This window comes from Saccopteryx leptura, chromosome 3 (assembly GCF_036850995.1).
Source record: "Saccopteryx leptura isolate mSacLep1 chromosome 3, mSacLep1_pri_phased_curated, whole genome shotgun sequence".
Lineage (NCBI taxonomy): Eukaryota > Metazoa > Chordata > Mammalia > Chiroptera > Emballonuridae > Saccopteryx > Saccopteryx leptura.
The window spans coordinates 26,043,672-26,060,274 of record NC_089505.1 but is presented as its reverse complement, the minus strand read 5'-3'; the positions used below and the strand labels follow the sequence as shown (position 1 = coordinate 26,060,274).

Genomic DNA, 16,603 nt, shown 5'->3' with positions numbered 1-16,603 from the left:
CAACCAATAAGCTATCGGCAACAAACAGTCACTTAAGCCGCATATAATAAAGATTTATGAACAAATGATTGAAAATACGAAATAGTTTGTACTTCACACACCTTTGTAATATTTGGACGTCTTTTAACAGCAAGAATATATCGCCCTGGCCGGTTGGCTCAGCGGTAGAGCGTCGGCCTAGCGTGCGGAGGACCCGGGTTCGATTCCCGGCCAGGGCACACAGGAGAAGGGCCCATTTGTTTCTCCACCCCTCCGCCGCGCTTTCCTCACTGTCTCTCTCTTCCCCTCCCGCAGCCAAGGCTCCATTGGAGCAAAGATGGCCCGGGCGCTGGGGATGGCTCTGTGGCCTTTGCCCCAGGCGCTAGAGTGGCTCTGGTCGCAACATGGCGACGCCCAGGATGGGCAGAGCATCGCCCCCTGGTGGGCAGAGCGTCGCCCCTGGTGGGCGTGCCGGGTGTATCCCGGTCGGGCGCATGCGGGAGTCTGTCTGACTGTCTCTCCCCGTTTCCAGCTTCAGAAAAATGGAAAAAAAAAAAAAAATGGAAAAAAAAAAAGAATATATCAACTTGGCTTGACTAGAGTTCCTTTACCTCTAAGTTACATGACGCCATCAAGTGTTTTTTCATTCCTAAGCATTGTTAATTTTTTTTGAAGCTTCCACCTATTGATCTTAGAGAGAGAAACACTGATCTGTTGCTCCATTCATCCACATAGTCACTGTTTGATCTCTGCATGTGCCCCAACTGGGATTGAACCTGCAACCCTGGCATACCAAGGCAACGCTCCATCCAACTGAGCTACCCAGCCAGGCAGCATTGTTCATTTTGAAGTTGAGTGATGGTTACATGCAGTGGTGGGATTCAGCTGGTTCACACGAGTTTGGCAGAACAGATATCTAATTTTTTGTTGAATTTGGCGAACTGGTTGTTAAAATGGCACTTGTCATCAGGGTTCTCTCTAAGGTGGGCTCCTGGGCAGCCGCCCAATGTGGAAATCACAAACTTACATTCCTTACTCTTTTTTTTTTTTTAGAAAGCTTTTTTTTTTTTCTCCTGAAGCTGGAAACGGGGAGGCAGTCAGACAGACTCCCACATGTGCCTGACCAGGATCCACCCGGCATGCTCACCAGGGGGCGATGCTCTGCCCATCTGGGGCGTTGCTCTGCTGCAACCAGAGCCATTCCAGCGCCTGAGGCAGAGGCCACGGAGCCATCCTCAGCACCTGGGCCAATTTTGCTCCAATGGAGCCTCGGCTGCTGGAGGGGAAGAAAGAGACAGAGAAGGAGAGGGGGAGGGGTGGAGAAGCAGATGGACGCTTCTCCTGTGTGCCCTGGCCGGGAATCGAACCCGGGACTCCTGCACACCAGGCTGACGCTCTACCACTGAGCCAACCGGCCAGGGCCTCCTTACTCTTTTTTTTTTTTTTTTTTTTTTTCATTTTTCTGAAGCTGGAAACAGGGAGAGACAGTCAGACAGACTCCCGCATGCGCCCGGCTGGGATCCACCTGGCACGCCCACCATGGGGCGATGCTCTGCCCACCAGGGGGGGCGGTGCTCTGCCCATCCTGGGCATTGCCATGTTGCAACCAGAGCCACTCTAGCGCCTGGGGCAGAGGCCACAGAGCCATCCCCAGCGCCCGGGCCATCCCTGCTCCAATGGAGCCCTGGCTGTGGGAGGGGAAGAGAGAGACAGAGAGGAAAGCGCGGCGGAGGGGTGGAGAAGCAAATGGGCGCTTCTCCCATGTGCCCTGGCCGAGAATCGAACCCAGGTCCTCCGCACGCTAGGCCGACGCTCTACCGCTGAGCCAACCGGCCAGGGCTCCTTACTCTTTTTTAATGTTCACCTGCACAACAGCATGTTCTAAGCACCTGCAGTAATGTTCATTCCGTCCATAGGTGAAAAAAATTGCAAGTGAGGAATGCCAATCAAGAAGCAATATGGAAATATCTTTAACAGTTTTATTGGTTTTTGTTAGGTATTATTTAATGTTTTTTCATTAATATTTTAAACACTTTCTTATAATCTAGTTTTTGTACCTCTTTTATTGGTCTTACTTAAGTATTAAATGCATGAGATAATAAACTACCTTTTTTTTTTTTCTGTATTTTTCTGAAGCCAGAAACGGGGAGAGACAGTCAGACAGACTCCCGCATGTGCCCAACGGGATCCACCCGGCACGCCCACCAGGGGGCGACGCTCTGCCCACCAAGGGGCGATGCTCTGCCCCTCCGGGGCATCGCTCTATTGCTACCAGAGCCACTCTAGCGCCTGGGGCAGAGGCCGAGGAGCCATCCCCAGCGCCCGGGCCATCTTTGCTCCAGTGGAGCCTCGCTGCGGGAGGGGAAGAGAGAGACAGAGAGGAAGGAGAGGGGGAGGGGTGGAGAAGCAGATGGGCGCTCCTCCTGTGTGCCCTGGCCGGGAATCGAACCCGGGACTCCTGCACGCCAGGCTGACGCTCTACCACTGAGCCAACCGGCCAGGGCTTAAACTACCTTTTAGTATCTCATTTTTTTTATACTTAAAGCAGTCATTAGGGCAGAGAACCAGTTGTTAAATTATTTGAATCCCACCACTAGTTACATGTGGATTCATTATAACAATCTTTCTGACCTTATGGATTATGGATTATCTGATACTACCCATAATAAAAAGGTTTTAAACAAGGTACTATTTTGGTAATTTAAATTATGCAGTTCTATAGGGAAATAAGTTTCCTGCAATCTGTACAAGGTTGTAATTTTATAGGATACAAACTGTCCGTCACAATTCCTTACTTTTAAACTTGACACCTGTGTGAAATGCTTCCTTTCACATGCTCATATATAAGGAAAAATCAGTAATGCAATAATGAAAAATAAATTCCAAATAAAGCTGTTTCCTGAAAAACAATAAGAAGAAGAAATGTCACAGAACGATGTCTGGAGGTTTCACCAGACTAGGAAAGTGGGTCTAGAAGAATGAGAAAAACAAGATGCCACCAAAAGAGGAAGTGGGTTTAGAGGTTAGGGACAGGGTCAGCCCTGCAGGCACTGCAGGATGGGACAGTCACAGGAGAAGGGAGAGACTTCAGCCAGGAGGGCTCCACTCAGGCCCCAGGCTGGAAAGCCGCCAGTGGAGAGATCCATATTTGACCCATTTCTGGCGGCCGCCCATGTGCCCTGGGGAATACCTAACTGCGGACTCTGGATCACAGTGATTTGTCTATTGCAAAGCATATGTACACAGTTATTGTTTATCTCTAAATAAAACTTGGTTTTACTACACTGTCATTATTGAACTTGCAAGTGGCACTCAGGTCAGTTTGCTATATTATCAAATGAATAATTTTCTTGGGTTTTGACTTATGCCAAAGAACATGATTTTGGAATCAAAAGGCTGTCACAAACTCTCTGGGCCTGTTTCAGAAATGAGACTATTTCCCATCTCAACAAGTGTCTGCTTCTAGCACTTTACTGGGCACATAGTAGACACTTCATGAATATTAGTTTCCTTCCTTTCTTTATGCCAGAAGTATATCTGGCAAGATGATTATAACTTGAGACATTGATGCATGTTTATACTACAATAAATATTTCATGTAAAAAAGCAAAAGAAATAGCCTGAATGTTCAGAATCACTGAAAACGACAAGAAGGGATTACTTGCTTTAGTATTGCTCTTCTCCTCAGGACATGACCTATTATAAAAAACAAACTGTCTTTCAATTAAGTTCACTTTGTTATGTAATTATTATCTAATCACTTTTCATAAAATCAAATCTAGGAATTCATTTACTTCCTTCTAAGAAGAAAAAAATTAGTCAGACAATACTCTTTTTACTAAATTTCTCATGCATTATTATCCTTTTATATCTACATCATATATAATTTTAATTTTAAATGCTTTTTAAAAGTAATTTTAAAGGGTATATTTGTGGCTGATATTTATAAATAGAAAATTAGTATATTTGGCCTATATTGATACATATTTCTAACTATCTGTTTAGATGTTCTTCTAAACACTCAGCACATTAAAAGGCTATGGAAATAAATGATTTTAAAAACAAACTTAGGCCCTGGCCGGTTGGCTCAGTGGTAGAGCGTCGGCCTGGCATGCAGGAGTCCCGGGTTCGATTCCGGGCCAGGGCACACAGGAGAAGCGCCTATCTGCTTCTCCACCCCTCCCCCTCTCCTTCCTCTCTGTCTCTCTCTTCCCCTACCGCAGCCAAGGCTACATTGGAGCAAAGTTGGCCCGGGTGCTGAGGATGGCTCCATGGCCTCTGCCTCAGGTGCTAGAATGGCTCTGGTTGCAACAGAGCAATGCTCCAGATGGGCAAAGCATCACCCCCTGGTGAGCATGCCGGGTGGATCCCGGTCGGGTGCATGCGGGAGTCTGTCTAACTGCCTCTCCGTTTCCAACTTCAGAAAAAGACAAAAAAACAAACAAACAAAAAAACACACACACACACACAAACCTAAAAATAACCTGATCAGGCGGTGGCGCAGTAGATAAAGTGTTTGGCCTGGGATGCTGAGGACCCAAGTTAAAAAACCCGAGGTCGCCATTTTGAGAGTGGGATTGCCAGAGTGGGCATAGGATCATAGACATGACCCGATCCATGGTCTCTGGCTTGAGCCCAAGGTTGCTGGCTTGAGCAAGGGGTCACTGGCTCAGCAGTAGTCCTCCAGTCAAGGCACTTATGAGAAAGCAATCAATGAACAACTAAGGTGCCACAACTGAGTTGATGCTTCTCATCTCTCTCCCTTCCTGTCTGTCCCTCTCTCTCTCACTCACTCTCTCACTCTCACTAAAAAAAAAAAAAAAAAAAGAAACCTAAAAATACAAGCAAAGCAATCAACAATTTGTATTAGTCTTAAATAGAGCAAACACATACCACTTGTCTATGTTACACATTATAAATACCTTTTGGGTGTAAGTAACTGACACTGATAAAGTTGGAGGACATTAATTATATACACATAACTACATTAAAAATATATATATATTAAGATTACTACCTGTGGACCAGTAATAATCGTTAGTGAGTGAGAAAACAATGTACTTCAATGAACAAACATTTATTAAGCACATATTATATGCCCAGCACTCTGCTAGGTCTTGTTAATCTGGAAGTGAATAAGTCCACTATCTCTTCCTAGTTACTCTGTATATTTAAGTATACATCAAATGATAAAATCATTTACATTTTTGTTTTTTACTGCATAAAACACAAAATTAAAGCTAACTATATTTTAAAATATATTTAAAATACTTTATAATAAAAATAAATCAACAAAAAAGCCAGAATATTGAAACGAAACAGAAACTCAGCTGCAACAGCTACTGAATTTATGGCCATGAAGCTATCTGGAAACTAATCTCTTTCTTTAAAATTCAAACTAGCTATAGAAAGCCTTCTCACTCCCACAGGGCACAGTAGCAGTAGAAATTGAGATCAGAGGGTTGGAGGAGCATAGACAGGGTTCATACAAAGTAAAGCCTTAGTAGGTACGTGTGCTAGATTGGATTAGTCACAGCTCTTCCCTCTCCCCCAGCAATGTAAACCTACAGCACGCTGAGGTTAGTTGTACTCCCCCATCCGACTGATGCTGCACCATGTGACTTATTCCAGTGAATGGAGCGTCAGTGAACATGACGTGCACTAAGGACTTAAATGCCCTTGCATCCTCTGGCTCAGTCTTTAGCACTCCTATGATTGCCATGAAGACACATGCACCAGCTAGTTTCTCCCCCTTCAGTCTGGGCCCCAGAGGAAGATATGCTGGCGGTCTAAATTAGGACCAAAAGCCAGGAGCTGGGACAAGCCAGCCAGCAGCCTGAAGCAGAACTACCGTGCTAATCTGCAGACCTAGAAACAAGAATATTGATGCTTTGTGCTGTAAGGCACAGTGTTTTTGAGGTTCTCTTTGCTAGATTTTTGGAGCAGGTGGTTAATTCACCAATCCTGGTTAAAATAAGCAGTATATGTACAGATTATTGTATCCAACTGAAAAACAGTATGAACACTTTATATGCAACTACAGACAAAGAGACTAAAAAACTGTGCAATTAGTTTAAAATCCCTCACCGAAGTAACAGACCACACCAGTGAGGGAATTGTGGGACACGGGGAGTGGGTGGAAGGCACAGAGGTAGAGCCAAAGAGGAATGACACAGGTCTAGACATCACAGGCTTGTCTAATTACTGAGAATCGGCATGTCCCAATGGCAAATGACATAATCACCACAGCTGAATTCATTCATTTCCTGTTAAAAGCACAAAGTTTCTCTTTTCAATTAATAGTTGAAACATATTTTCATAGATCAACTACTTTAGCTTAATTTAGTATCAATATCATTTGAAAGGCAAGCATAACGATGTTCTTCTTTGTTTTAGCAGCAGAGGAAAATACAGACGCTTATTATGTAAATGAAATATTTGTACCAAGAGAAAGCTGAATGTTGTCACAACAAGCTCCATGGAAAGGTTTTGCAATGGCTCCAATAGAGAGCGGCGATGAAGCATGGTGCCCAACACACGTGTAGGACACAAAGGTATGCAGAACTCAAACCAACCCACACGCACTAGTCAGTGCCCCATTCGCACTGGGAGAAGGAATTTAGTTTCAGTACAACAAAACAAAACAAAACCGTTGTTGATTTGAACTTTCCTGATTTGGTACTTATAATGGCATCTAATTTTAACATTTTTTTGTTTTATACTTAGAATAAATGCTAGAGGTAACAGGCTTTGTCTCAGCATCCTGTTGTGACTGAGAACCCAAACTCAAACTAACTTAAAAAGAAAAGAAAACTGATGTATCTATGTGGCGGAAAAGGCTCGGGGTCGTTTAGTGTCACGAGTGGCTTGATCCAGGCGCTCCAAAAATGTAATCAAAGCCTAGTTTCTGTTAGTTTCTTGGCTCAGCCTTCTGCTGTGTCAGCTTCATTCTTAAGATTCATGTGGTAGCCTCTGGTGTCTCCAGGCTCACATCTTTCTTATGGCTAAAAGTTCCGTGGAAAGACAGAACATGGACCAAGGCCACATGTTCCTGCAGCACAAGCTGAGGCATACGGACAGGTTTCATTGAGAGATCAGGTGGGAGGATACTTCTGCAAATGAAATTAGGATCCTGTTAGCAAAATAAGAGGTGACTTTAGGTGCACACGGAGCCTCAAGCATCTTCTACGGACGGGGTCTGCAAACTATGGTTCATAGGCCAAATATGTTACACTGGCTGTATTTATACAACCCAGTAGCAAAAAATGGTTTTTATATTTTTAAATATTTGGGGAAGGGGCAAATGAAGAATATTTCATGATGTCAAAAGTATGGGAAATTCAAATTTTGGTGTCCTCAAATAAACTGAGAAACAAACACATCTATTTCTTTATTGCCTATACTTGTGCTGATGCTACAGTAGTTACAGCAAAGATTATATGACCCACAAACCCTAAACATATTTGCTATCTGACCCTTTCAGAAAAACTTTGCCAACCTCTTCTCTATAGATTTATAGCTATAGATTTTAATACATTGAAGGCAGCATTATTAAGTGATTTAAGTCAAGATCGAGGGTCTTCAGCAGTGTTTGTCCTTTTATAGTAGATCAAACTCACATTTGAATACTTCATTTTCATCCAAAGAATACTGAATAGCAAAGATATAACACAAAGCAGGATTTCAACTAAATAGAGGAGAAATAGACATCGCCCAGAAAATGAAGGTTCTGATAATGACATTTTTTTTTTCTGAAGTTGGAAACGGGGAGGCAGTCAGGCAGACTCCCGCATGCGCCTGACCGGGATTCACCCGGCACGCCCACCAGGGGCGATGCTCTGCCCATCTGGGGCATCGCTCTGTTGCAACCAGAGCCATTCTAATGCCCGAGGCAGAGGCCACAGAGCCATCCTCAGCACCCGAGCCAACTTTGCTCCAATGGAGCCTCGGCTGCGGGAGGGGAAGAGAGAGACAGAGAGGAAGGAGAGGGGGAGGGGTGGAGAAGCAGATGGGCGCTTCTGCTGTGTGCCCTGGCCGGGAACCGAACCCGGGACTCCGGCACACCAGGCCGAAGCTCTACCACTGGGCCAATTGGCCAGGGCCATGACAAGTAAATTTTAAAATACTTCTGTGACATCACCTCCATTGGACTTAGGCAGTGCTGTGTGATACCACTAACTGTCATCGGGTGAGACATTTTGTTTATAAGAGAAGAATATGGATGCCTGGCAGCCAAACAAAATTGTTTTAGATGTCCGTAACATCTCTTAGGTCCACTGTCTTTTCAAAGGAAATCACCATGTCCTCAGCCCTACTGATGATCCAGCTCTAAGCACATCACCCAGGAATGGCCAATCTATAGTCCAACCAATGCCCTATAGACACCACTCAGGGATGAGTTGGGCTATTATTAGTTTCCTATAAAGTAGTCACCCCTTATGCACAGAGGATACGTTCCAAAATCCCCAGTGGGAGCCTGAAACCATGGATAGTATTGAACCCTACACGTACTCTGTTTTCCTAAACACACCTTTTCACTAAAAGTAAGCCCTTTACAGCTTCTCTTAGGCATATCTGAATTGCCAGCATCACTACTCTTGTGCTTTGGGGCCATTATTAAGTAAAATGAGGGTTACTTTAACACAAGTGCTCTGATACCATGAGAGTTGATCTGATAACCAAGTGACCAATGGGCAGGGAGCATCTACAGTGTGGAGATGCTGGACAAGGGATGATTCATGTCCCAGGAGGGATGGAGTGGAACAGCGCGAGATTTCATCACACCACTCAGAATGGTGCACAATTTAAAACTTATGAATTGTTTATTTCTGACATTTTCCACTTAATATTTTTGGACCGTGATTGACCGCAGTTAACTGAAACTCTACTACAGTTCCCATAATGAATTACTACAAACTGAATGACTTAAAACAACAGAAATTTCTTCTCTCACGGTTCTGGAGATCAGAAGTCTGAAATCAGGGTGTTGGCAGGGTTTGTTCTTTCTGGAAGCTCTCAGGGAGAGCCCATTCCCTGCGTCTCCTCCAGCTTCTGGTGGCTGACAATCCTTGGTGTCCCTTGGCTTGTGGCTGTCTCCTAATCTCTGTGTCTATCTTCACATGGCAATTTCCTCCTGTGTCCCTATGTCATCTCCTTTTTTTGTTGGTTTCTTATAAGGATACTCATCATTGGATTTAGGACTCACCTTACTCTAGGGACAGTGTTTTTCAGCTGCCAGTCCACTGACCAGTTCGCCAGAAATTTTGTGCCGGTCCATAAGAGTTAACCACCCTGATGTCGTAGGAAGATTATAGACCCAATGATCTTAGTAGAATTTGCTTATGCTCAGGGTGATTTCTGCCTTAATGGTTCTCAAAATAATTCTCTTATTTTCATTGGTCCCCAAGGTTACAAAGGTTGAAAACCACTGTCCTAGATGGAGCCAGTAGCAAACCAAACTTATGAGCAAGATGCAGGGATGAAAAATCAGAAATCATAGATACAGGAAAAAATGAGGAACAGAAAGGGTAGAGAACAGATTCTATGAAGCCAGTTGATGGCACAAAGAGAAGTGAAAAGACATTGAGACAAGTAGAGATCAGGAGTATAGCGTCGTGTTAATACCGGAACGCTGAAGTGACCATAAACCATTGCCCCCCTACTGCCTTGGACAGGAGCCAGATTCTGAAGATAACTACTAGTCGTCAGTTTCTCTTTTTGCCAAATATATACTCATGATTATCACAATTATTTTTATTGCTGAAGGAGATCTCTTATTTATAACCTAAAGAGCTTAATATCTTAACTATATTTATGATCATTGTTGAATAAAATTTATGTGGTACGTGTCCCTAGTGAGGTCCTAGTTATTTTAATTTATCCTTTCGCTATATTTATAAAAACTCTGACTTAAAGAACTTCTTCAGGTTATAAAAAATATCTATCTGAACCAGATATACCCAACTGATCATTGCAGTCAAACCATGATTGTGAATAGTTAGCACAGCTTTTACTGGTGAGGCTGCAGTAACAACCCGAAACTCCAACAAAGGATTATTTCTCACTCACATTGCTCATCAACCATGAGTTGATGGCAATTCCTCTCATGCTACATGTGTCTTCCTCAATATCTGAGACATGCTATTCTCCTAACGAGGGAACAGAGAGAGGGGGTGGCAAAAACAACAGTGCTTATCAACACTTCTATCTGGATATAATGCAAGACTTACCTGCTCACATGCCCCTGCCAACACAAGCCACATGGTTAAGACCAACAACAAAGGAGCGAGATGGTGTACTCCTTCCATGGGAGACACTGCAAGGTGTAATGGGAAGGGACAAATAATCCTCTTGCAGAAAGGAAAGTTATTTAGAACAATAATAAAATCTACCGGTTTACCATATAAACTACATCAAAGAGAGAAATCTGTCAATATGCTCCTTTCCAGAAGATGTACAATTCTTTATGAAAGCACACTGAGAACTATAAAATAATATGTATTTTAATATTTAATCATACATATGTGTTCTATATATACTATAATTATAATCATCATTATCTAGCATGCATAAAAAAACCATGCTAGGCAATACTATATGAGTGTATGTTTGTGTGTGTGTATAATAGTTCTTTAAAAAAACTAAAAAAGGCCCTGGCCGGTTGGCTCAGCGGTCGAGCGTCAGTCTAGTGTGCAGGGGACCCAGGTTCGATTCCCGGCCAGGGCACATAGGAGAGGCGCCCATTTGCTTCTCCACCCCCAACCCCTCCTTCCTCTCTGTCTCTCTCTTCCCCTCCCGCAGCCAAGGCTCCATGGGAGCAGAGATGGCCCGGGCGCTGGGGATGGCTCCTTGGCCTCTGCCCCAGGCGCTAGAGTGGCTCTGGTCGCGGCAGAGAGACACCCTGGAGGGGCAGAGCATCGCCCCCTGGTGGGCAGAGTGTCGCCCCTGGTGGGCGTGCCGGGTGGATCCCGGTCGGGCGCATGCGGGAGTCTGTCTGACTGTTTCTCCCCGTTTCCAGCTTTGGAACAGAAAAAAATAAATAAAAAATAAAAAAAAAAAAACAAAAAAAATAGGAATGCTTTCTCTTAGCATACATATTAGTTTTGAAATATTAATATATATTTAAAACAGCAATAGATGAATTAACCCATGGGAAACTCCAGAAACAGCATTATACCTATAAACACACATACATACCTATAAACACACATACATACAGAAGAGGGTGAATTATTAAATAACTGGTGATAAGTGACTAAGCATTTATAAAGTTAAGTCCTTACCTCATAATTTGTACCTTAACAGATTCCAGGTGAATAAAAGAAAATAAATCATAAAAACATTGGAAGAAAATACAAAACGTGTGTCTATATAATTGTGAGGTTAAAGAAAGACTTTCTCAACACTACAGCAAAGACAGATCTCATAAGGTTTTAATAGCTTAGACTGATGTAATACATGCCTCAAAATGTGGTCCCCACTGAAAGGGAGTCCACTTAACTCGGGAGCCAACAGCCCTGCCCCATACCCAGTCCGTAAGACTGCATTCTTGGCAACTATATTGGAACCACATGATCTTGCCCCAGTGGCTCAAATATGTCAGATCAGCACTAGATACCTGACCCAAGCTTAACCGATCAAATTTAATTTTCAGGGAATCTGGACTTGAAACTAACAGCTTCTGGTCTAGTTCCTAAATTGAGTAAGAAACATGTAAACACAAAAGACATGCTGACCTGTGGTGGTGCAGTGAATAAAGTGTCGACCTGGAAATGCTGAGGTCGCTGGTTCGAAACCCTGGGCTTGCCTGGTCAAGGCACATATGGGAGTTGATGCTTCCAGCTCCTCCCCCCTTCTCTCTCTCTGTCTCTCTCTCCTCTCTCTCTCTCTCCCTCTCTGTCTCTCTCTCCTCTCTAAAAATGAATAAATAAAATTAAAAAAAAAAAAACCCCACAAAAGACATGGACGCTCATTTCTCACCCAGCCCACACTTGGGAAGCAAAGAAAGCAGGACTGCCAGGAGCTGAAAATGAAGCCAATACACAGACAAGAGCAGACCAGGGAGTGCTCCATGGGGTTCTGAGCATTTCACCTCACGTACTTGTTGATACCGGGTTGCACGGTTACCCTCGAGTCTCATGAGCTGTATCAGTATATGCACTGGCCACTTGCTGTGCACAGCTCCTTTTCTCACCTCTGATGACGACACAAACGTTCCTCAGAGGCTTCAACCCTTTCTCTCTCAGCATCCCAGCTCCTGAGTGGGCCGCACACTCTTGCTTCCTGCTCTTGCAACACGCTCTGTTGCCTTGGTCAAGGACAATGTAGTGCAGTGCTTCTCATTTTGTCCTTTTGACAGAAGTTTGCAGGTCTCAGCAGTAACACGCACCTGTCTTCTAATAACGTAGTCTAGTGTTGACTTTCCTTGGTCTCTCATTTCTGCTTCTTGGAATAACATCCCAAATAAATTCCCCACATGAAACCCTAGACCCAGGCTCTGCTCTTGGGGAAACTCAGAATAAGCAAGTTAGTATCAGAAATGGCCACAGAAAGAAGACCCCCAAGACAAGATTCTAAAATTGTAATAGCAATTATAATAAGAATTATAGAATGGTTTGGCTTTTGTTAATTGCTTTTAGGTATCAATAAAAAGAAAATGATATACCCATGTCATCCAACTAGCAATTCAAGGCCCAGTATAAAAAGATAAAGTCCTCTACAATGGTATCTTTTTGATAATTGGTGCTGGACCCATTAGACATCTATATGGGAAAAGTGAACTTTGACTTCTTACAGCATACTCCCAAATTAATTCTAGATGCATGATTTATGTAAATAGTTAAACAACAAAGCTTCTAGGAGAAAGCCCCGAAGAACACAGTTCTGACCTTTGGGTTAAACCGAACATAAAAAACACTATAAGAAGATGGATAATTGAACTTCATTAAAATTAAGGACTACTGTTCATCAAAAGATATCATTAAGAGAGTGAAAAAGCAAGATAAAAACTTGGAGTGTGTAGTCAACATGCTTAGATGCAGAATACATAAAAAATTCCTAAAAAATCAATAGGAAAAATGAAACATATACAGACCAATTTTTAAAAACTTCCCCCAAAGTCCTTTTCACAAGGAGGATAAACAAATGGCAAAATGCGTAAGTAAAGACTATTAATGCCATTCACCAAGGAAACGCACAATAAAACTACAACTTGACACTACTCCACTCCCAGAAGAATGACTGCCATGTGAGCTGTCAATACTAAGTGCCCGGTGAAGACGGGGAGTAAGTGGAACCTTAGGTATTGCTGGTGGGGGAATTTAAATCACGATGACTATTTTGATAAACGGCTTGGCAGTACTTACCTAAAATTATGGGTGAATAAGGCCAATAACAAAATAATTCTACTGCTGGAAAATTCTATTCCCAAAATAAATGAGTGTTTAGGTCCACCAAAAGTCACGTAAATATGTGCATAGCAGTTTTATCGTAATAGCACAAACTGTAAATAACCCCACTGCCCGTCAGTAGGAGCATGGAGAAATGAATTACGGTGTACTATGTATGGCGGGCTAAGCAGCAATGACCAAGAACCACTGCTTCACACAACGTGAACGCATCTCACACACACAATGATGAGCAAGGATACAAACCGGGGATCCATTTATATAAACGGAAAGAATAGGAGTAATACTTTTATGATGAAGGCGGTCACATAGTGATACCATTGTGGGGAAAATATTGACTGGGAAGTGGGCATGGAGAAGCCTTCTGTGCTGGAGATGGTCTTTAACTTGATAGGTAGTTATAAAGGTGCATATATAGGGAAACATGTATCAGCTCTACACTTACTATGTATGTACTTTGCTATAATATGTATGCACATTTAAATATATGTAAGTTAGGCCTTGATAAAAAGTAACCAAAAAGAGGGGGAAAATAAAAAAATGAAATGCCCTTCATTTCCTGTAGCTGTAGGGCAATCCATGCTGGAAAGCCAGGCCCAGGATTTAACTGGGAAGGGCACACCTACAAAGGAGAGGGAAGGCACAGCCTCAGCGTCTCCTACGCCCAAGTCACGGCGCTGACAGGAAAAGTCCTATCCTGACATCTGGGACGGTGACATTTGTGTGGATAAACCGAAATATCTCGATTCCCATGAATCCTGTGCCGGAAGCAGCAGCCTTCTCCCCTTGCTGGAGAGAAGCATTCACAATAGCTGGAAGCCACGCAGAAACCTCACCTGGGTCAGGCATCGTTCAGGACAATGCTGTTTTCTGTCCAAGATCTGCCACCATATCCTTCACTGCTCAGAAATAACAAGGGTCTACTGGGAAAATACATTTCCGACTCCGGGAGGAAACAGCTTATACAATCAAAATAATGACAGGACCAGAATAAAAAGTACTGGCAAGAACTGGAAAAGGTGTGGGAGAGTATCCTGAGAGTGTTCAATCCGTGTGGTGCTGAGGGGACAGAATATGCTGGGTGGGAAAAAGTAGGTTTACAGTTGTGAGTATGTGAAGTAGTTTAGTCTTGTATCATTTATTACTTACTGTATTGTTTTCCATACAAACAACTGTAAACCTACTTTTGCTCCCCTCGTATATCCGCATAGCAGAGAACGTGCGGACCTTAGAGCACTCTCCTGTGACTTGGAGGCTAGCCCCCTGGATAGCACATCCGGGTCATCCTACTAAGCTGCTGAGATGGGCGCCTAAAGCTTGGCCATAGGTGCACTACTGTAAATGAGGTTGAGGTGCCAGAACTATTTTGGCAGAATACCGAGGAAAGCCGTAAGGCCCAGAAAGGTACAGACGTAAAAACAGATTACACTAATTACATATGATCCAAGAACCCACTACTTATAGCCCTCAGGAAGTGCTAGTGGACACTGGCTTCACTAAGGACATAAGGAATACACAAGAAGTCTGCACTGGGATCCTGAAGAAACTGAGTAACACATTTCCACTATATGTCAGTGAGATGTTGACTTAAAACTAGTCTTCAAGGATCAATCAAGATTGCAGGATTCTAGAAAGGCAGAGGTCAGGGAGTGACACCTGACAGTGTCAATATGGACATAACTATTATAATAGATAGAAGACTGGAATGGCATTAAGAAATCTGTAGTGTGCTCGCTTCAGCAGCACATATACTAAAATTGGAATGATACAGAGATTAGCATAGCCCCTGTGCAAAGATGACACGCAAATTCGTGAAGCGTTCCATATTTTAAAAAAAATCTGCAGTGATGGTTAATAGATGATGATGTTCCCAGCATCAAGACAGGTGGATAGCCTGACCAGGCGGTGGCGCAGTGGATAGAATGTCGGACTGGGATGCAGAGGACCCAGGTTCAAGACCCCGAGGTCGCCAGCTTCAGCACAGGCTCATCTGGCTTGAGCAAAAAGCTCACCAGCTTGGACCCAAGGTCACTGGCTCGAGCAAGGGGTTACTCGGTCTGCTGAAAGCCCGCGGTCAAGGCACACATGAGAAAACAATCAATGACCAACTAAGGTGTCGCATCGAAAAACTGATGACTGATGCTTCTCATCTCTCTCCGTTCCTGTCTGTCTGTCCCTATCTATCCCTCTCTCTGACTCTCTCTCTGTCCCTGTAAAAAAAAAAAAAAAGACAGATGGATACCCAAAGTGTTACTTGATTTATTTGCCTCAGAAAACAAGCCTGACCTGTGGTGGCACAGTGGATAAAGCGTCAACCTGGAAACGCTGAGGTTGCCGGTTCAAAACCCTGGGCTTGCCTGGTCAAGGCACATAAGGGAGTTGATGCTTCCTGCTCCTCCCCCCTTCTCTCTCTCTCTCTCTCTCTCTCTCTCTCTCTCTCTTTCTCTCTCTTCCCTCTCTATAATGAATAAATAAAATCTTAAAAAAAACCCAAAACACATACTACCAAAAAAAAAAAACCTGCTAAAAAGATGAACATGAGCTACAAAGTAGAAAAATACAATGGCCTCTATACAATATAAAGCCAGTTCATAGACCAAAGCCCATTTACTATAGAAACGACACACTGAAGAAAGGAGTCTTCCCAGCAGACTCTTCTGTTACATGATGGGGTCTGAACTGACACTGAAACAAGCAAACCCAAAATGCTACCACAGACCACTAGGTAAAGTAAGAACTTGTGGAGGCCAGGTGATAAACACAGTCTGGCTCAATTCCATGTCACAGGGAGTCCCCAAACTCTGCAGAATATAATCTGGATGATAGAAAATAACATATTCTGTGGTTATTTCCCCAGTTCTCAAGCATGCAATTTGAATGAACAAATTAATTTGACACAATTTTCCCACTCTCTGACTTACTGTGTAAATTTATGATAGGAAGGGCTATGAAGAAATCCTTGAAGACTACCCCCTCAACCCCTACCCCCACCATAGTCAAAGTGCCAAGATAGTAACTCACACTATCCCAAGAAGAATTTCAGGAATTCACACGACTCTAAATATTTAAAGGATGTAGAGGTGTTGGTTTCCATTATATCCCTGTTTATTTTGCCTGTATGACCCCTGCAAAAACCAAATGGATCACGTTGGTTAACAGTTATCTATTAATAGTTGATAGCTCCAACTACAGTTGATGGACTGGACATAATATCTTTC

The 16,603-nt window shown here is 43.3% G+C and overlaps 1 non-coding gene across 1 annotated transcript; it reads left to right on the top strand.

Moving 5' to 3' along the window:
* Nucleotides 1-15,112: 15,112 nt before the first annotated feature.
* Nucleotides 15,113-15,216, top strand: LOC136401941 (U6 spliceosomal RNA). Its single transcript, XR_010750864.1, has one exon. It is a non-coding gene; the product is annotated as a U6 spliceosomal RNA (small nuclear RNA).
* The last annotated feature ends 1,387 nt before the right edge of the window (nt 15,217-16,603 follow it).